Here is a 22,359-nt window from a genome sequence, read left to right on the forward strand (position 1 = left end):
GGCCATACTAGTTTATCCTAACGCGCTTAGGACAAACTAGTTTGGCCTAGGCTAAACTAGTTTGTCCTGAAATCGGGTTTGCCCGGTAACATATATACCTACCTAGATTAAAAATATTTTCCAACATTTCGTTTCTTTTCTCAGAATCTCCTTTCTTATATATTATATTGTCTCAATAAGGCCAACTATCTGTTCCTCGGCATTTGTTCTTTGGTCCATCTTAATGTTATTAGATAATGAATTCTTCCCCAGAGTTCGGATCCCTTACGTTTTAATATTTCTGCCGAAATTCCGTCCGTCACTGGCGCTCTAGTGTTTTTTAGTTTCTCTATTATCTGAACCACTTCTTCTTAACTCGAATTTTCAACGTGCTGCTCCGTTGTATAATATATCGTCCCGCTTTGTTAATTTATTTTCATTGTCTGCGTTTAGGTATTCTTCCAAGTATTCTTTTGAATAATAATTGTTTGCTCTTCTGTTAGTAGTTTCGATTGCCCCCATATATTTAGCGTAAAATATTATGTTAATTATTCCGCGATCGATAATGTAAGCCAATCGCGGTAGGTACTACAAGAAATGGATATGAACAGTAATCTAATGCAAAAGAATACCTACAAATAAAACCTAATAAACAAAAAAATATGGGGTCGATTTACTGCGGTTTCCTGACCCCATTGCAAATAAGGGGTGGCGACAACCACACCGTATAGAGTATTCGAAATAAGTATAAGGCCAATAAATGACACAAGTATTTATTTCATTTAAAACACTGAATTCGAATAAAATACAAAAGGAGCACTCCATTTATACACGTTTATGATAATTGCTGTACAACTTTACAAACAATGGTTTGAATGACGAAAAACAATGAAAGTTAGATACTTATAAATGTAAACTGTAATTTTCAAGTACTTTAAATATTTACAATTGTCCTTATTTTAAATAATGGTAACGGAAAATAGAAAAGTTAGTAATGCTACAATACAATGTCACGCTTCATTTATTAGAATTAGATCCATTTTGTTTTTCAAACAAACATAATTTTTTATGCTCTTCCGCAACAGTTTTCTTTAGAACAGTTGATGTCTACGAATACTTAATAGGGTGCAAGAATGGCAGTTATAGTAGACATACACCAGAAAACTACATATGTACATACATACATAATCGATGATCCTCTTATACCGGAAGATGTCGAGGTGTCGTCTTTACTCGTTATTCTCTGCGAACTTACGCCACTTTTTTCGGTCCCTAGCTAATTCCTTGGATTCCTGCCACGATTTTCCTCTATTCTGTAATATTTCCATCACACTTGTATTCCACGTTTTCCTTGGTCGGCCTCTCCTGTTCTTCCCTATCGGCCTCACTTCCCATGTACTTTTAACCTGTCTGTCGTCGTTCATTCTAAATAAGTGCCCAGTCCATTTTAATTTCTTTTCATGAATTTTCTCCTTTAATGATTTTACTTTTAATTCTCTTCTAATATCATCGCTACGTCTTTTATCGGTTCTCCTAGCTCCCACGACTTTTCTTAAATACCTCATTTCCGCGGCTTGCAATCTCTTTTCTTGTTTGTCGTTCAATACCCAATTCTCTGGTCCATATGTAGTGATAGGTACGTAAATTGTTTTAAATATTATCATTTTAAAAGATGAAGTTAGTTTTCAATCCTAATAGCAAAATTAATAATATTGAAAATATTAAAAATATTACTAAAAGATTTTTAAATTGAAAACTTATTGGTACATTTCCCTGGTGACACCTCCAAGGCTTCTACAATTTGCAAGCCAAATGGATGCTGCAGTGAAGACAAAGGGAAGGAATTCTACACTATGCAATTCACATCCCCCGTCTGCAGCTCGGTAAAGTTCCAACGGAAAATGCACCTGGTTACTCTACGGAGTAATACGACTATAAAATAAAAATGTATACCATTTTTATTCAGTTGCAATGCGAAGGCAAAACAATCTTACTTTTCAATTAGAATACGGAGCGCAGTCCAGTCCTCTGAATCGCGATTTTCGGCTCTAATTGGAGCCTCATCGGAAAGAACGTAGGCACTGTTCTCCATAATGGAGAACATTGTTCAATTTTCTGGTTTTACTCTGTATAATAAACATGGTTTTAAGTTTTTGTCGTGAATTTTTTAATTTTTTTCACTTTCTGTTGGTTCGGATTTGCCGAAAGTTCGGATTAGCGGGGTTCGGATTTGCGGGGTTCTACTGTATTAAGATCTAGAATATTTATTTGAAACATTTTTCTCTAAAATCTACAAGGAATGTTTTCATTCATGAAAAACATGATTTTTTACACTTTATAATCGTTTAAAAACAAAACAATGTCGGATATTGAAGCAATTAAGAACAAGAAAAATTTTTAATGTTCTTTAGTTATGTCGAAATACTGTAGGTTAAAAAGGTGCAAAATAAATTTCTCCTGTTTTAAGATTGTATGTAATATAAATACTATTTTTAGTTTGGAATTATCTTCTATTTCAAAATAAGCCACAATCCTTCAGTATTCACTATTCAGATTCAGGTAGATACATTTTACTCCCAAAATCATAATATAAAAGGACAAAGGACTGGTAATAAAATTAATATCGGTAAATCCGTATCTGCTGGTTCGCATTTTGTGTCACAAGCTAGTAAAAGCAATTCACGAATTCTTGAAAATTGACTAAATTCTGTTGCCAAATCTATCCGCTAAAAAAAATTTTCTAATAATTTTGATTTTTCGGTAGAAAAAAAATCGGCAGATTAATTTGAAAATTAAGCATTTTGATTTTTCGGTAGAAAAAAAAAAGAGAATTATGTAGATCGGCAGATTTGACACGTATTCTGTAGATCTACCGAAAAATCGGTAGTTGTGGCATCACTGTGTGGTAAGTCTGGCCCCCCTTATTATGAATTTCTAGATCCGCGCCTGCATACACGAGTAAAGCAACTTGTGAAGTGGTAACGATTAATTTCTTTTGGGCTGCTAATTAGGGGGTGATTTTCACGATTTTTTTACCAAAAAAAGGGAACAACTTTATTTTGAGCGTAACTTCCTTACTTTTAATGCTAGAAACTTTTTTAAAAAACAAAAATAACGCTTTTTTAACGCTTTAAAAAAGTTATAATAGGTTTTCCCCAAAAAGTGCTTCATTTTTGGTTGTATCACGTTGAAATATTCGATTTGGAATTTGGCGAGTATGAACGTATTTTTCATTGTCTAGGGATCTCATACATACACCATATTTTTTACTTTTTTATGTGCTATATTGTCCCCAAAATACTTAACTTTTTGAGTTATTTGCAAAAAACCGTCTAAAAATGTTTTTTTGTTGAGAAATGAACATATTTACTCGCAAATAATTCGATAAGTATTAACTTAGTGAAAAAATGCTATAGCACAAAAGTTGCTGAGAATTATTCATTTTATCCATTTCCGGAATTATTTTGTAGTTCTGAAATAAAAAACAGTAGGTCTGAAATAGTTTGTTTAATGTATAATTTTTTATTAAGCTTCGTATTATTCATTTCTAGTATATTTTTACTAGAAAAAGTTTTAAGTAATCAAGAGACTAATTAACTAACTGTCTGGTCATAAGACTAAAATTTTGAAAGGGTTTATTCCTCTTTCAGTAATAACTCAGCAACTAACTTTCCACACTAATCAAACGCTAAACGTTGAAAGATTGGACTCTTATAAAAACACACTGTAATTAGCGGTGTTTCACAAAGTCTTGTAGTTAAAAATAATAAAGCAGTAATTAACACTTCTGTTTGGAAATATAGGTCGTTTCTGATATATTTCCTCACAAACATTTTGCACTGCTGATTTTAGTAGCAATAATAAACTGTCTGTGCCACCTTTTATTTTAAGAATGAATGTCCTGTTCACCCGAAGGTGAACGATCTACTAATCTGCATATTTCAACTATATAGACAGATAGTTATTTGAGGGTTGTTCCGTTCAACAAAAACTTATTTAGATATTTGGACGTTTCTTACAGAAAGAGATAGGGTTCAGAAGAGCCAATTTATTATCTGAAACTATGGTTGTTAAGAATTAATCAGAAATATTAGTCCCCAGTACACTATCCTTTTTGAAACACTCAACGAAAAAGGTACGTGATATCAATAAAAATGTTAATTCAGACAACAAACGCAATACTTAAAATTTGTCCAATTCTTGGTTTTATTGGAACAACAAAGCGATGGATGTTCATCAATTCATTATTTTCGTTAGTTGAGCCAATGTATTACGTTTATTGAATGGATGAACATTCATTATGTATATACCATAATATTATTTTATTGGTATTACGAACTCTGTTCACTGAGTCAACGAACACTATTTATTGATAATACGAACTCTGTTCACTGAGTCAACGAACACTATTTATTGAAACAACAACGTCGTTAATTGACCGACGAAGACTATTCGTTGTGTCAATAACAGTGTTATTTCTCCTAACGTATTTCGTTTATTTCTACAATTATTTCCGTTTATTGTTACAATTAATTCCGTTCATTCCCACAATAAATACGGTTTTTCTTACAAGCAATTCTATTCATTCTTACAATCAGTTTCGTTCATTCCTACTATGAATGTATTTTATATTAATAATTACTGAATGCATTAGCCCAATGTATGATATTAATTAATTAATAATAATTTTTTAAATCCCCCTTTTTTGTCTTTAACCTAATGGACTTTACACTGTGTGATTTCTCATATGACTGCACTTATACAGTGCACTGGAATAGGTGTTACACTCCCCACCCCCTTATTAACTTATTTATTTTTAGCACATAAGCAAAACGCTCGGACAGGTCGATTTTTAAAATAATTAAAGTATATTATAACATCAATGTTTCGAACTTTACACGATCCCTCTTCAGGTGACAGGCGTAACTTTGATTTTTTTAAATAGGAAAGTACGTCATGTGACAGCTCATTTAAAAGCGTTTGAAATAGTGATTTCAAAAATGTATCACTTTAATCCTTTTTGAGAGCGCAGGTGGAAAATTTTGATCTAATTATTTTTAAACGCATTCATTTTTTTTTGGAATCCTGAGAAAACTAATAAGTATTTTTGAAAAATTGAAACGCAGAATAAAAGATTACATTATTACCGAGGGCAGAAAGTCCCTTAGAAGAAACAAAAAGTTTCTTTTGAATGGTATATTTGAAATTAAAAATCATACTCAATTTTCTCTTTTTCACCCCTGTGACTTATTAAAACAGCCATTATACAAGTTCTCAGGGACTTCAGACCCTCGATAATACTGTAATATTTTATTCTGCGTTTAAATTTTCAAAATATTTCACGATAAGAGACACACGAAAACTTCCTTCTACTATGGACTACACTTGGAAACGAAATGAACCTACCACTCTACCACTTCGATAGAGGTAACAGCATTGTTTAACAAAGAATTCTTTTATAAACACAGAGAAGCTAGGGGTATCACGATAAGGAAAAGCCGTTACATTTCAAATGGTCAAGCAAAACATTTATTGTCTCAACAACTACGATTATTGTCACAATGAACGCACTGATTGTGGGTATTAAAAGCAGTAGTAGATTGATTAATGCATTTGTTGTCACAACAATCAGTGTACATCTATACAATAATAATATATTACTCTATATTAACAACATTTGTGCATTGTTTTAATGAAATCTGTACGTTGTCACGATAAACCAAGGTAATTGCTTGTCATGTACGAAATCAAGAAAGTGAGTTGCTGTCACAATTAACATTATTTATTAAATATACGAAACTAAGGCCCGTATTTATAGTCGAGTCTCAAGACAGCGTCGATGCTCAAGACCGACCTTGAACCAACTTTGTGTTTTATAAACCGATCTCGAGACCCGACGCAGTCTTGGGAAGTGTAAAATGACAGGCGAATCTCAAGTCATCGATCGACCTTCCTCAAGACCGCGATTCTAACCTAACTTTGTTTGTTATTGTTTGAATTTTGAATATTTTTAATTCAGTTCCAACATATATTTTTTGTTTTTCTAATTACAATAAAAATGTATGAAGAAGTAAAAGCATTTTTAGAGTTTATTGATAATATTGGAGAAGAAAATCGCCCAGGAAGTATACAAAAGCGATATATTCAAGATAAAAATATAATCTAAAATACAATGGAGTATTACAATATTGAAATTCATCAGCGAATCAGCGCATTAACTTAAACAACAAAGGTTTTATGCTACTTATAGGAATATAACCAGTTTTTATAAGGAAGCCCACTTTCCAAAAATGTACAGGTACTGTAAAGACATACAATATATGTTATTCAGGCTCTTATTATGTAAATGAATTTGTAGGTACTAGAAGAGAAATTATGTATATTATTGTATTGTTCAACAACAAGGTTATCAAGTCATTCAATATTTGATCTAAGAGCATTAAGAGTGAAATTGTGAAATGGAAAGAAGTGAAATTCCAGGATTATTAATAGGAATAGATGACAGTAGTGGGTATGCATACAGACACTATCTTTTTACCCCAGTATTACAGCCAGGTATTTATTGATAATTGCTAAATAAATAGTAGATTATTTAATAGACATAAATATCTTTTTAGGTAATGATCAAGAAAATAAGATATTTTTACCATAGTACTCATGTGAGAACAAGAAATGTAGAAAAGCTATTTGGAACCTGGAAAAGAGAGTTTCCTTGTCTTCAACAAGGTCTACAAACCAAATTATATACATGTCTTGCAATAATATGTGCTACAGCAGTACCTTATAATCTAGGTAAATAATGATCTGATGGTAAATAGACATGTTAATGATGTGGAACAATCTCTAAATTTTTGGTGACATTTTTTTCAACAATGTTTTGCATGAGAATACATTATTGAATACCTACTCTTATTGTGTTTGATTTTTTTGTCGTATTATTTCTCAAAATGTCATCATGATCATTGTTCGACAACCCTTTTTGTTTGAGTTTTGGTCTCTTGAGGAATACAGCTCCATTCCAGTCTATTTAAGGATTTCTTCTTACAATTTTTTATTTTTAAAATATCAATGTCTTATTCTATTTGTTCCTTATATCTAATCTATAGTCTTTCTCTCGTTATATGTCCAGCTGACATTTGTTTGTTTATTTTGGAAAGTATTTCATATGCTTCCATCCTTCCTCTTAGAATGTGGTCCTATTTTGATGAATGTATATGGATCGTGGTATGCCCTGAATAGTTCAAAATTATATTAAATATGCTTCCATCCTTCCTCTTAGAACGTGGTCCTATTTTGATGAATGTATATGGATCGTGGTATGCCCTGTATAGTTCAAAATTATATCTTCTCTGGTCTTCATATTTTAGATGCTATTTAGCCTGATTCTAGTGCTTTATCGTTATTTCCAGTGCTTTATCAATTTATCATCATTTATTTTACCTACCTGTCTACTGCTACTCTACTATTGCACTTTCACCATATATTTTTGGAATATAAATATATAGTAACCTTCTATCTTTCTCTTGTTCAACTGGAATTTGTTTATTTATTCTGAGAATACATTATTGAATCTGTATTATGTTAAATATATTATTTTTTATTTTATTTCTTAATATGTATTTTTTATATTTTATTTTAAAATAAATGAGTATGAGTTTCCCTCTTCTTAAATAAGTATTTATTTGACAAACCTTTCCTTACCAAATATAAAATTAATTACACATCTGGACCTCGGAGGTAAACTACACTATGTCATTTCGAGCAACTGTGTTTAGCATGTGTTTGCAACAAAGTTTAGAGCACTTAGGATGTTAATAAAAATCTGATATATCCCATAATTAGTTGAAAGACAATATGACTATATTTTAATGATAATATATAACCAATGTGTATAATCCAACTAATAAAAAAACACCATGTCGACATAGTGTAGATTACCTCCGAGGTCCAGGCGTGTAAACAGCAATACTTTGATGAGCACTCTAATAACCAGCAAAATAGCGCAAAAAATGGAAAACATATGTTGTGAAATAAAGAGATGTAAAATTATCTATAGGAACCTATAAATTTACATTACATAGTTTGTCACCTTTAGATGTGTGGGAGGAGTATGGCAACTGTCACAGAGGTCTAAAGGTGGGAAATTAAGTAATGTAATGTAAATTTATAGGTTCCTATTGATAATTGTACACCTCTACTAGTTTCATCTCCTTTTATTTCACAACGTACTATATGTTTCCATCTTTTGTGTCATTTTTCCAGTTAATAGCACGCTCATCACTGTATACCATTATTTATGCAGATGACATAGTCCTCTTAACAAGAAAAAAAGCTGAAGTTGTTTAGAAACTTGAGAGGTGAAGCAAATTGCATGTCTATAAATGAAACAAAAATAAAATATTAAGTGTATTGAAATGTGTGAAGAGATGAAATAGAATAAATTTTTCACACTAAAAACAGGAACAAAGGCATACAAAATTGAAAATATCAACAAATTCAAGTATTTAGGAGTGGCAATAATTGATAAATGGGAAGAAGAAAAAGAAATAGAAAAGATACTACTAAGAGTAAGCTAGTAAGCAGATCGATGGTATATGATTGAAGTCAAAAATGTATGTAGGACAACTATAATGCAAAAATGTATTATGAAGCAGTTATTTTAAGTGGCATTGTATGCTTGTGGCACTTGAAACAATGAATAAGAAAGATGAAATGAAAATAGACATAGTACTGGTAGGGGCTGGCAGTTCTGAGTTAGGACTGGCAAAAATAATAGATATGGAAAGTCAGGTGGCTAGATCAACATTACTTGAATGTAAGAGCGACATGTAAGAGATTATTTTTGGAGAGAAAAAAAGATAAAGACCATGAAAAGAGTTGTTCGAAGCAGTAAGGAGATTTGGATGATATAGAAGTGTAGAATTGGAGGAGGAGCGTTAATTTCCAGTAGAAATGGATAGGCTATATTTACTTTTGTGCTGTTATTTGGGTAAGATTAATATTTTATATCAATATTGTTGTTGCTTGATAAAAATTCTTCTAATAATTTAATTTTATCTGACTCATTCAGACATATATTTATACATTTTAGAGTAGATGACTTTAAAACAATATCGCCAATGAGTTGCATTCCTGGGACGATTTTATTAAAATATAGTTAATTCAATTACATAAAATCAACTTTAATTCAATAATATCCATCACAAAAAATTTATAGCATGTGATCTGTCTTTAAGAATTTAAACATTAAATAAATTTAATTTCAAACTTAAATTGAGGCTTATTCCCATGAAAATAGTAATTGCATTTTATACAAGTTCCACCTCTCATGGTTTCTTCTTTGTTGTTAGTCAGATGAAGAATATAAACATAGAAGAAAGCTTACACCATTAATAAAAAGGCAGGTAATACTAGGAAGTACCAGAGTTTTATTTGCTTTGCTTTCTCTCATAAGAAATAAACCATTACTCCCAACCAAGAATAAAGTAATATCACAGTATTCTGTTATACTGGGGTAATATCAAAGAATATATTTATACTTTCCTTTAATATGCAATCCTTTACCACAAAGAAAAGAAATCCTTTCTCATAATGGAAACAAATTATGAGAGGTCATTAACCTTTGAAAAAATAGCATGTAAGATTTAGAAAAAATAAAAATGTAAACTTTCAATCAATAAAATAAACTTTATTTAACTGAAAACATTTTAATAATCTATTTTCAAAAAACAAATTAAATATAAAAACATTGCAAAGATATTTAACTTGACGATTGACAGTTTTTAGTTGGTGTTCTATGTCAAAGTTGCTTAAAATCCATAATTTTCCAGCCTCGAGATCAATCTTGGCCGAGATTAGCCGAAGACTCGTTTATAAAACAGAACGTGGTCTTGAGCTCGACGTTGCCGTAAGATCGTCTTGGCTGAGACCGATCTCGAGATCAGTCTTGAGTACTGACTATAAATACGGGGCTAAGTTATTGGCTGAATAAATTGAGTGTTATTGATTAATGTACTTGAGTTATTTTCACAATTATTATCCAATCATTGTGAGAATAACCAAATACATTCGTCAATGTCTAAAAGTTCGTTGAAACAACAAATTAAATTGTTGTTACAACGAAATACTATTCAATAATCACTGTTAATCAATATTACGAACTAAATTTTTTTGAGTGAAATGATTACAAAAGTCTTAAAAATGGTCTTAACTGCTTCGTTTAAGCGAGTCTGCCACTTTCTGAAAATTTTCAGAGTGCAGGTTGGACACGTTTCCACACGCACAACACGTAAACCTGTAGCTCTAGCGCGGTTATGTTTTGTTATTGCAAAACTATAATTTTTATCAAAAATGAATAACCATTTTTAATTTTAATCAAAACAACATAATACATACGTTAAAATAACATAAATTATTTTTGTCTGAAAAAAAAGAGGGAGCGATTGTCAAGTCCGACACCCTCAAGATGTCACTCTGGCGCGGTACAGTTTTGTTATTACAAAACTATTAATTTTTAATTGAAAGTACATACATATACATACATACATAGATACATAATCGATTGCCTCTTTTACCATTAGGTGTCGAGGATTCCTCCTTTATATAATACTCTCTGCAAATTTACGCCACTTCTTCCTATCTGCTGCTAAAACTTTGCTTCTTGCCACGATGTTCCTCTTTTCTTAAGTATTTCGTTTACACTAGTGTTCCAGCTTTTCCTTGGTCTGCCCCTCGTGCTTTTACCCACTGCTTTGGCCTCCCATGTCATTTTCACTTGTCTGTCACCACTCATTCTTATCATTTGTCCATCCCATTGTAACTTCTTTTCTTCAACTTTTTCGTTGAGCGATTTTACCTGTAATTCATGTCTTATATCTTCGTTTCTTCTTTTGTCTAATCTTCTTGCTCCCACCACTTTTCTTAAGTATCTCATTTCTGTAGCTTGTAATCTTTTTCTTTGTCGGTCATTAAGTACCTAGTTTTCTGTCCCATATATTTGGCATATATACGGTTTTATATATAGGGTGAGGCAGATAACTGGCCTATTAGAAATATCTCGAAAACTAAAGGCAACAGAATCATGAAAATTGGAATAAAGGGGTTTTGAGGGGTGATCTATTAAATGAAAACATTTTCATCTCTTTGCAACTTCCGGTTATACCGGAAGTTGCTTATAACTTGGTTTTTTTAAATGGGACACCCTGTATATTTTTACATTTTTGGATTCTCCTCAATATCTTTTTTCTTAAAATATGAGATTTTGTAACATTATACAGGGTAATTTAAAAGATATTTACGTTTTTTTATTAATTTCGTAGCAACATTCACACCCTGTAGAATTGTAATAGTTTGACATTAAAAACTCTGCTTACGTTCAAGTGATTTTTAATATAGTCTATTATTGTTAAGAATCATTAGTATAGCTAATTTTGAAATTTTAGTATACAGGGTTGGTCGAAACTCACAATGAATATTTTCTGAGTTTTCTTAAATAGAAGACCCTGTATTTTAGTATTGTAATGAAATGATATTTCATAGTACTTTTTTATTTTATAAGTATTCCCCATACCTAACTGCTTTAATTTGTGAGTTATTGGTGATTCAAGCTTAACATTAATTGAAACAAAAAATACGTAAAATTTTATTAGGTTGGCCATGAAAATATTCAATCACAAATAATTTTTCAGAAATAAATACATGTTAATCCAGACTGATCCTTAAAATTACCAATAATGGTTTAGCTATCAAAATACCTACGTAGTTAAGATTGTTGGTGCGATTAACAATTAAGCACAAATTAAAGCAGTTAGGTATAGGGAATGCTTAAGAAATAAAAAAAGTACCATAAAATATCATTTCATTACAATACTAAAATACAGGGTGTTCCATTTAAGAAAACTCAGAAAATACTCATTCCGAGTTTCGACCAACCCTGTATACTAAAATTAAAAATTTAGCTATACTAATGATTCTTAACAATAGTAGACTATATTAAAAATCATTTGAATGTAAGTAGAGTTTCAGTTGTCAAACTACTACAATTCTACAGGGTGTGAATATTGCTACGAAATTAATAAAAAAAACGTAATTATCTTTTAAAATACCCTGTAAAACATTTCAAATCCTCATATTTTAAGAAGAAGACATCGAAGAGAATCCAAAAATGTAAAAATATACAGGGTGTCCCATTTAAAAAAACGAAGTTATAAGCAACTTCCGGTATAACCGGAAGTTGCAAAGAGATGAAAATATTTTCATTTAATAGATCATCCTTCAAAACCCCTGTATTCCAATTTTCATGATTCTGTTGCCTTTAGTTCTCGAGATATTTCTAATAGGCCAGTTATCTGCCTCACCCTGTACATACTGTCATTTTGGTTTTCTCGATATTTCTTTTTTGTTTAGGAAATTTTTATACAGTGAATAATAAGTTCTCGTTGCCAATTTTATTCTGTTTCCAATTTCATCTTCTTGTGTACCTTTGCTGTTTAACATTATTCCCAAATACTTAAAGAGGTCTACTTGCTCGATTGTTTGCCCTTCGATTTCAATATTTACAGTTGCTTCTTTGTTGGCTATTGTCATTACTTTAGTTTTCTCCATATTTATTATTAAGTTGTAGTTTTTAGTTCTTCAGCCCAGATTCTTGTTATCTGCGAGAGCCTTTTCAGTTCTTGCAACTAATACAATGTCATCAGCCAATGCACAGGCTTCAATTTTTATTTGCTGCAAATTTCTATACCCTATAGCGCATTTTTTAGTTTTTTTTCCAACACTTTTTAATAACTTCATCCATAACAGAGGGCTCAGCACTCCACCTTGTCTAACCCCGTCGTTGTTCGAAAATTCGCCTGAGATTAAGTTACTTGTCCTGACCTGTTTTTTTTGTTGACATACAAACTCTTTTTTACACTTACAAGCTCTTCAACTACTTCCTTGTTTATCAGGCTTTGCCATATTCCTTCTCTATTGACCATGTCAAACGCCTTTTTCATATCTAAAAACGCCAGGTACAGTGTATCGTTTTTTAACAGTGTTTTTTCAGTAATTTGCTGTAGTGTGAATATATGATCTTGTACGCTGTGTGTGTGATGGTCTAAATCCACTTTATATATCCGCCAGTCGAGGCTCAACTATTTCTCGTAGTTTCTTTTCTAGAATGATTTCGTAGATTTTCAACGCTGAGCAGAGAAGTGGTATACCCCTATAATTACTGCACTCTTTAGTGTCTACCTTTTTGTGTATAGGCAGTCTTATTGAAATGTTCCAATCCTCTGGGATTTTTTGGTTTGTCCACGCTAAATTTAGTAGGTCATGTAATTCTTGTTTACCCTGTTGTCCAAGATATTTCAATAATTCAGCATCTATTCCGTCGATCCCTGCTGCTTTACCAGCTTTTAGTTTTTTTAGTGCATCTTCAACTTCTTCAACGTCTGTTCTAGTGCGATTATCTGCTGTTGTATTTTCATTTTTAAAAGTTCCTTGAAATATTCTCTCCACCTTTCTATAATGGGCTCATCCTCAGTTATTATATTTCCGTTTCTATCTTTTATCTGCTATAGTTTAATTTCCGTTTTACTTCTCATATTCTTTAATACTCTACAAAATAATTTTGTATTTGGGTACTATTTTCTTCCATAGTTCTTCCAAATTCTTCCCAGGCATTCTGCTTTTCTTGTTTTATCCTCACTTTAACTTTGTTGCGCTGTTCCTTGTATTTATCGTATGCCTCTTGATTTCTTTTTTGTATGTACATTTTCCATAGCCTTTTCTTTGACTTCTTTTTAATATCGTTGTTAGTTGTTCCACCAGCGTGTCTGCTTTTTATGACTATTTCTTCTGGTATACCCGCAAACTTGCCCTGCTGTTTCTAATAGTATTGCCTTAAATCTGATCCACATTTCTACTTTGTCTTCTCTTTTCAATCCTTGCAAACTGTTTTTCCGTTTTCTCTATATAGGTACTCATTTATTGTTTGCAAGTTTCTCAGCTTATAGGTTCTTATTCTTCCGCTATAGTTTTTGTTTTGTATCTGCTTACGGTCCTCGACTTTGTTGTTATTCTTGAATACTCCTTCTAGTAGATAATGATCACTACCTATGTATATCATAGCTTCTTTTCACTCTGACATCTTTAACTTTACTCCTTTTTTCTCGAGGAACAATTATTATGAAGTCTATTATTGACTTTTCATTTCGCTGGGGCATTGCTCTTGTTATCTTGTGTATTTCTTTGTGCTCAAAGAAAGTGTTGGCTATAACCGTTGATTGAGGTATTGAGGGAACCCATATTAATATTTCAATCAACGCTATAACTAAATCATTATCTATACAAAACTCTACTAGGTAATCTTTTCCCGTTTTTATTAATTGTGTGTTCTCCGTGCCTACCTATAGCTCCTTGCCATTTCATGTTTTCGTTTCCCACTCTAGCATTGAAGTCTCCCAATATTATGAGTGTTCCCTCATAATCACTTATAAATCACCTCAACTTGTAATTAATTACGAAAGATTGTAGATCTCTTGTCCGACAAATTTACAGCCTCGTTTCATTAGTCTGATAACGTAAATAAATATGTTAATTATGGTAGGTTAATACCTACATATTACATGCTTCAAAAATTAATAAAGTCTAGGGATATACTTTGCGTGCAACATAAAACTGGCATGTCTAGATACATAATAGGATTGCCCTTAGAAAGCGATTTGGCTTTTACAGGTAATAAACAAGTTGTAAATACCATATTTGCAGGTACCTAATCTTAAGAATTTATAAAATCTATATTGAAAAAAAAATGATTTAAAACTACCATTGTATTATATTTCTTAGAATATGCCCAGAATATCCTTTTAAAATGCTATGTGTCCCTAAAGTAAGTTTATTTATAATTTTAACTCATTACAATTTTTAATAAAAGATTATACAGGGTAATATTACTATATTACTGCATTATTGCTTCCCAAAAATTATGATATAGTTGAACTTGGTTATAATAGCGTCATTGAAGGGTCCAGTAAAACAATTACGCTAAATCAGAGTGACGTTATAAAGGAGGTAGAGAAAAATGAAAGTATGTATGTAGTACTTCCTGGTATTACTACAACTAGCCATATTAAAAAATAAAAAGAGAATTACTAAATTAAAATCTAAAACCAAAACGATCCGAACACAATTTTACGGTAGCAAAAATTTCTTGGCAGGTCTAATCAAAGGCACATCAAAGAAACATAAAACGTAAATTACGTTTCCTGGAAATAGACCACTGCTAAACAAATATATGTCCGGCCATTTATGAAACTCTCCGAAAATAAAAATGTGTCATGAGCATGAATCACACTCGTTTCATTGGTAGGCGGACTTTGAGATTTGTTTAGCAGTGTTTTCTTTTCATGAAACATGTTTTTCGTTTCATGCTTCATGTTTTTCGTTTCATGTTTCTTTGGTGTGCGGCTTGGCTTAAACAGACTGTTCTGAAACAGAAAATGTGACTGTTAGGATGGCACAATGGAAGGGCACTCTGTTGTCCTGAGACTGGGAAACTGGTCTCAAAGGCGGAAGAACCAAGAAAGTGGTCAACGGCATCAGAATGCAGAAGGCAACGAGAAACCACTGCATTAAAGGTCCCTGATGACATCTCTAGAAAAGCTATCATGGCAAATCCAACTAAAGTGGAAATAGTTACTAATCATGGAATACGGAAGCCAAGATTCGGCAGGGGAGGTGATCCACCTTTAGACCACAGGGCCTCCCAGGTCGTAACCCAGCGAAACCCCTGTGACAGAACTGGAAAAGTGTCTCTAAGAACAGCAGAGTTGATTATTAAAATATGTACCTGGAATGTGAAGACAATGTATCAGGCTGGAAAAATTCATAATACCATTCAAGAAATGACCAGACTCGGAATCGGTATAACGGGCATAAGCGAAATGAGGTGGCCAAATAGTGGTGCTTGTATTGTTGACAACCATATGGTATACCACTCAGGAAATGACGATGGTCAACATATATATGGGGTTGGAATAATCGTGTCTCCCCAATTACGTCAATATGTTACAAATGTTATACCTATTTCTGAAAGATTAATAATAATCCAACTGAATACTAGCCCCGTCAAATTAAATATATTACAAGTGTATAACGAGCGATAAACCAGAAGAAGATCTAGAGCAATTCTATGAGTTGTTGATAAAGTCAATTAAACGACTTAAAAAAGAAGATATAACAATCATTATGGGTGACTTCAATGCGAAAATTGGTAAAGGGAGAAGCGGTGAATTCATAGGTGATTTTGGTCTAGGACAGAGAAATGAAAGGGGAGACAGATTAAAACTGTTTGTAGAAGAAGAAGAATTTACAATACTAAACACATTCTTCAAACTACCACCAAGACGCTTGTACACCTGGGTCTCCCCGCAAGATCAACCAGGAAACGTAATACGGAATCAAATTGACTACATAATGGTGAACAAGAGATTCCGTAATGGATGCCTATCGGTTAAGGGTTACCCCGGTGCTGACGTATCATCAGATCATGTTCCTGTTGTTGGTAAATTTAGGTTTAGATTCAAGAAGGTTGCAAAAAAGAACAGCAACAAAAAGTGCGATATGAGAATACTAAAAGATAAGAAAACAAAAGAGACAGTCGCACAGATTCTTTCAGAGAAGCTAATTAATATGGAGCAAACATATAATGCCGAAGAATCACTCCAAAATATATGTGAAACCTTTAACAACATCAGAGAAGAACATCTAATAGAAAAGAAAGAGATGAGAAAAAGTTGGATGAACGACAATATACTACAACTTATGGAAGAAAGAAGAAAATCAAAAAACAACAAAATAATGTACCTACAACACGATTCAGAGACAAATATGAGCTGGAATAAGAAAGGCCAAAGAAAATTGGTTAAAATCACAGTGTGAAGAGATAGAGTCGTTAGAGCAAAAACATGATACGTTTAACATGCATAAAAAGGTGAAACAAGCAGCTGGTCTTCAGAAATCCAACACAGCTAGCAAATTGCGAGACCAACAGGGGAATATCATCACAGACAGAAATCAAGAAATCTGCATATGGACAAAATACATACAGGAACTTTTTGACGATACTAGATCCGAACAACCTCCATCCTACATATGTGATGACCACTTACCAATCACATCAGGTGAAGTGGAAAGAGCAATATCACAACTAAAAGATGGCAAAGCTCCTGGACCTGACAATGCATATGCTGAACTCATAAAACTATTTGACACCGACGGTACTCAACGCCTAACCAAAATATTTAACGACATATATTTAAGCGGAGTAATACCAAAAGCATGGTTGAAGTCGACGTTTGTTGCTTTACCAAAGAAAACAAAGTCCGTATCCTGCAGTGATTTCCGAACCATCAGCTTAATGAGCCATATTTTAAAGCTATTTCTAAAAATTAAACATCAAAGGATATATAGACTGTGCGAAGAAAAAATCAGCCGAACACAGTTTGGTTTTCGAAATGCACTGGGTACAAGAGAGGCTCTATTTAGTATACAAGTGCTATTTCAACGATGTAGAGACGTGAATTGCGATATTTATGCATGTTTCATTGATTACCATAAAGTGTTCGATACAGTAAAGCACGACAAGCTGATGGAGATATTAACCAATATTGGAATAAACACCTGTGATTTAAGGATTATCAGCAATCTGTACTGGAATCAAACATCATCTATCCGGACAGAGGCAGGAGAATCCGACGATATCAAAATCAAACGTGGGGTCCGTCAGGGATGTATACTAACCCCACTGCTGTTTAACATCTACTCTGAGGAAATCTTTCAAGAAGCATTGGATGATGTTGAAGCCGGAATTAGAATTAACGGAGAATGTATCAAAAACATAAGATACGCAGACGACACTGTGGTATTCGCTGACAGTTCTGAAGCCCTACAGGAGTTAATGAGCAGAATCGCAGAAGTCAGTCAGAGATACGGACTTTCACTAAACACTAAGAAAACCAAATGTATGATGATCTCTAAGAATGAACAGCAATTTGGACGAATCAGTATGAATGGTCAACAAATAGAAAGAGTAAAAACATACACCTACCTTGGTACGAACGTCAATGAAAATTGGGACCATTCTATAGAAATCAAATGTAGGATAGAGAAAGCAAGATCTGCATTTCAAAAAATGGCAAAGTTGTTCAAATGTCATGATTTGTCGATACCCATAAAAGTCAGATTACTACGATGTTATATATTTCCTATACTGTAGTACGGAGTTGAGTCCTGGACTCTCACAGACGCCACCTGCAAGAAAATTGAGGCTTTTGAGATGTGGCTTTATCGTCGAATCCTGAAGATATCTTATACCGACCACATTACTAATGAGGGTGTTTTGCTGAGAATGAAAAAAGAAAAAGAGCTGTTAATCAAAATAAAAACAGCCAAAATCGAATACCTCGGTCACATCATGAGGAACAGTGAGAGATATGGACTGTTGCAACTGGTCTTGCAGGGAAAAGTAGAGGGGAAGCGAGGACCAGGAAGGCGAAGGATTTCCTGGCTGAGAAATCTACGAATGTGGTTCAACACAACCACTACAAATCTTTTCAGAGCAGCAGTGTGCAAAGTGCAGATTGCCATGATGGTCGCCAACATCCGAAACGGATAGGCACTACAAGAAGAAGGATGGCACTGATAAAATGAGACATCAAAGAACTGTACACAGTTGTCAAGGTCACGTAACTGTACACAGAAGGGATAATTCTATTGGCCTTTCTCACATTCTTCCATGGGAAGGAACAATGCCGCAAAGTCGGAAACGCATTGAACTTTATTCTTCATAAATAAAATAAAAAAAGGACAACCTACTGTACAATTTTATGACGCTATAGACGAGGGTTACTTCATTTTTAGCCGATAAAACCGGGTTTTTGGTAATGTTATCGAATAGTGTTTGGTCGGACCTATTAAAAATTGACGTTACAACCGAGATGACGTAACTACCGAGGCCGTAATATCCAAGTTTCACCGTAGTAAGGTCTGATACGACAGGTGGAGAAAAAAATTGCTTGAGTGGAGACCACAGGCAGACAAGTGAAACAGTGAAACCGCGGAAGACTCCCTACGCGGTGTACCGACGACCTCAAAATAATTGTGACCAATAATTGGATATATCTCTATATTTCAGGATATACTTTTATATTTCTCTATACTTCTATAGAGAATAGAAGAAGAATATACGTCTATATTTCAGGCAATCTTGCAATGTGCTAGGGAAATTAATATGAGGACTTTCGAACTGAATGGATCAATATATGCACAGATAGCCAAGCAGCCATGGGAGCACTAATAAGCCCAAGATGGACTCTAGGCTAGTGTGTGAATACATATAGTGTGAGAATGCCGATAGGAACTCGACAGTCCGACGGAACATAACAATGCACTTGACAGAAGAGCATCAGCTTTACTTAGGTCCAAAGCCTGATCCGAAGGCAACATAAATCCTACCCAGTCAAACACATAGCAAAATATATGAACGGTCATGTGTTAATATGTCTGAAGTACTGCTGAAAACAAGCAGAAATCACCTCGGAGATATAAAAGGCTTCCTTACTAAACATTAGGGTGGTGCGAAAAAAGTCAAATTGATAATCCCGTATCGCAGCGGTTCTCAAACTTTTTTAGTCGCGGCACCCTTATATGGCTAAAAATATTTGTAGGCACACCAACCCTTGAAGCGATTTGGGAAACGACAAAAATTGAAAAAAAAAATACAATTCTGAGGCTCATTTGATTTCAATAAAAACTTTATTTCAGATCAATAAAATACAGTACATTTGATATTCAAATATTCTTGCTTAATGTGATGAATGAAACTGTTTCGATTATGTTGTCATTATATCCTTTATAATTATGGGAATCTTTGTAAGTTTGACCCTCAAATCCCTTGATGCTTGAAGTTTGCTTCTGTATTTGTTTTTAATGTAAGCATATGCGGAGAAAGAAGACTCACAAGAGATAAGTCGATGTGAAATACACAAGTTTTTTCACTGCAACCTTGCCAACAACATTATTTTCTGAATATACCTGCATCCAGAACTCTTCTTGGCTTCCTTTACGGTATTTGAGTTTTAAACTGCTATCTTCGCTGATCTCAATAAAAGATTTTGAAAAACTTCATTTGTCATTCCGACAGGTTTATTTTTTGGGTCGAACGAAAACGGGTCCATCATCCAGCTATATAAGTCATCTGAGTCAATGTCAGGAAAATAGTTTACAATACTTTCTTCCAAACCTTGCAAATGAGCAATAACAATTTTAAAGAAGTTCGTTTGAGGATTGATTTCATTTGTTATAACAAATTTCTGTAATCGAGAGAAATTTCTGAAGTTTCTCTTTTCAACACATGCTTTGAAAAATGTAACTTTTTTACGCAAGGCTTTGATTTTATCTAATAATTGTGCTTCCCCTTTGCCTTGAAACGAAGTAGTGGTTTTATTTATTATTTCGAAGATGTCTGAAAGAAAGGTATCCCAATTTTAGCAGCCAATTGACATCTTTTAATTCTTGGATGAAAGACTCCTCTGTATAAATGTGATAATCAGTGGATCTTTTAGTTCAAATAGTCTCCCTAAAATTGTTCCCCTCGATAGCCACCGGACATCTGTGTGGAGCAAAAGAATGAAGTGATCCATACCCATATCTTCAGCAGTGAGCTTTAAAAGGCATGCTTGAAGCGGACGGCTCTTCACATGGTTAATTATTTTCACAGAACCATCCAATACGTCTTTAAAATCTTGCTGCATCTTTTTAGTTGTCAACGAATGGCGATGTAAGATATAATGATTGCTGGAGGCATTTTCTGCCACTACCATTATTCTAGACACCACCCTCTAATTTTATCAACCATTGCAGCCGCTCCATCACTGCAAATATCCACACATTTACTCCACTCTAATCATTTTTTCTTATATACTCGTGGATAGCCTTGAAAATTTCTTAACCAGTGGCATACCTAACTTTTAAGCTCTTCACGCATAAGGAGTTCTTCTATTTTCATCCCGAATGTAAACCTCACAAACCCAAGCAGAACAGCAAGTCCAGCAACGTCGATATAGTGTGAATTCTCTTGCTTATAGTGCTGTTTGACATCTGCACATTATCAATCTTCTTGGTCATATCTGGACCTAACCTGCATTCTACGACATCCTTCACGCAAGGTTTAATCAGTTCCTCGGCAATGGTATGGGGTTTTCTAGCTTTTGCAATGTGCAAACCAACAATAAATTGATGCTTCAGTGGCGTTTTCGTTTTAATTTTTGCAGACTCTTTCCATCATGCATGACCCTGCCTGAAGAGATGAAGCACGACGTTTGAAGGTTTCGTCGGCCTTATCGGCTAAACCAGCATGATTACTTTCCAAATGTCTTTTTAATTTAGGTGGAACCAAGCACCCATTAGCAACAATTCTGTGACAATTAACGCATTGGCTTTCTGCGGTGCCTGTTCGTTGCCAACTTGAATAAAGCCATATAACGTGAGATAGCTAGGATCATACCTTCTTATTTTCCCCGAATTCCTTTTTGGTAAGGAACCTCCTTTCCACGAATTAAGGGAGAACAACTTGGATGAGCTGGACTCAAATGGATCTCGTGGACATTTGCATCTTCTCCATCTCTGCTAGTTGTCACTGATCAGTTGATTCAGATGCTTCAGTGACTTCACTACATTTCCTTTTCAAAGACCCAGATTTCAGCAAATTTTTCATTATTCTGGAATGAAAAAATGTCCCAAATAAAAGAAAGCAAAACATTGCCAACAATGAAAGGTATTTTCCAACTGTAATAGTGCTAGACGTATTTTATGGCAAAAATAGCAACAAAAGTACATAATATTATACATATTAATTCCAATGAATATAATTACTTACGTCGTCACTTTTCTTCTGCAGTTATATCTAAAACTTCCAGAAATCTAACACTAATTTTTACAAAACTCACTTATCGGCTGCAAGAATTAAACTGTGGAAGTGTGAAATGAATGCAGGTAGCAGTCGCCATCCAGAATACACAAGTACAAATAGTCAACATGTTTCGACATGTGGCGCAGCGGCCGGTTGTTCGACTTTTCTTAAATGTTCCACGTCACCCACTTTGAGAACCTCTGCCGTATCGCTATAGTGCGGAAAAGTTGCGATTGGTAATTACAAGAAAAACAAAACAAAAATTATTAAAATCGGACTTTATCTTCCGATCCCGCAACGGGCCTAAAGATTATGAAAAAAATGAAATTTTACCTTTTTTCGGAAATTTTTATTAATCCTCCTTGTACGTTTTATTTATCGCTATAGTAAAATTTACTTACAGTTTTACGCATCTAACGAATATCTTC

The 22,359-nt window shown here is 33.6% G+C and overlaps 1 protein-coding gene and 1 long non-coding RNA gene across 2 annotated transcripts in view; one reads left to right on the plus strand and one right to left on the minus strand.

The window, feature by feature from the left end:
• Window positions 1–22,359, minus strand: part of LOC126880402 (alpha-2-macroglobulin) — a 175,645-nt gene that overhangs the window by 136,586 nt on the left and 16,700 nt on the right. The gene's annotated exons all lie outside the window — the stretch shown is intronic.
• LOC126880403 (uncharacterized) lies at window positions 5,785–7,915 on the plus strand. Its single transcript, XR_007696584.1, has 3 exons — window positions 5,785–6,277; window positions 6,338–6,534; window positions 6,597–7,915. It is a non-coding gene; the product is annotated as an uncharacterized LOC126880403 (long non-coding RNA).

Source organism: Diabrotica virgifera, chromosome 2 (assembly GCF_917563875.1).
Source record: "Diabrotica virgifera virgifera chromosome 2, PGI_DIABVI_V3a".
Taxonomy (NCBI): domain Eukaryota; kingdom Metazoa; phylum Arthropoda; class Insecta; order Coleoptera; family Chrysomelidae; genus Diabrotica; species Diabrotica virgifera.